This window comes from Triticum aestivum, chromosome 4B (assembly GCF_018294505.1).
Source record: "Triticum aestivum cultivar Chinese Spring chromosome 4B, IWGSC CS RefSeq v2.1, whole genome shotgun sequence".
Taxonomy (NCBI): Eukaryota; Viridiplantae; Streptophyta; class Magnoliopsida; order Poales; family Poaceae; genus Triticum; species Triticum aestivum.
The window spans coordinates 133,887,877-133,888,915 of NC_057804.1; positions in this window are offsets into that span (position 1 = coordinate 133,887,877).

Here is a 1,039-nt window from a genome sequence, read left to right on the forward strand (position 1 = left end):
ATTGCCGATAAGAGGGCAAGGGACCCCCACTTTCCTCCCCGCGCCTTCACATCTCCTCAGCCTTCCAATCTCCCAAGCTCTATGCGCCCGCAACGTGTCCGTCTTCCTCACCACCACCACCACCACATACTCCAACCATGGCCGGAGCTGGCTCCAAAGGCAAGTGGGAGGCCTCCTCCATGACAGAGAAAGAGATAATAGATCTCCAGAGTGCGGGGTACCTCACCGCCGATATCAAGCACTGGCTTCCCCCTGAAGGTCAAGTCATTCCCATTTCGGAGCCCGGCCAATGGGTCGTCTTGCTTCCCCACTTCCTTAGAGGGCTAGGTTTTCCACTCCACCCATTCGTCCGCGGACTCATGTACTACTACGGGCTAGATTTCTGCGATCTAGCCCCAAACTCATTCCTCCACATATCGACATTCATAGTAATGTGTGAGGCTCTCCTCCGCCTCCACCCACACTTCGTCCTATGGCTCAAGGTCTTCAACGTAAAGCTGAAGGTGGTCGACGAGCAGCACACGGACTATGGTGGCGCTATGATTAGCAAGCTGCCGAACACCACATGGCCAAAGGGGGCCTTTGTGGAGACCATGAAGATCTGGCAACAGGAGTAGTTCTACATCATCGAGCCGTGCCTCACTAAGTGGGTGGCCATTCCGGAGTTCAGATCTGGACCCCCCATGAGGCTCACCTCCTGGAACACGAAGGGCCTCGACTAGGGGTCCCATATGGAGGTGTTGGCGCTACAAATGCGCATTACCAACATGCTGGGGAAGAACGTTGGTCTAACCAATGTGGTCCAGATCATGCTCTTCCGCCGTGTTGTCCCCTGCCAGCGTTGGACTTCCCCCATGTGGGAATTCAAGCCGGAGGATCCACGGACGCTACAACACTTCCTCGGCACCACGCACGAGGGAATGGGGAAACTGCTTTTCAAGGCGCAGAAGAGCAGTTGGCCCATGGAGACCGAAGATATCGGCATCAACGTCGCGTATCCGGCCTCTCCAGTAAGTATTCGATATCTCTGAAGACATAT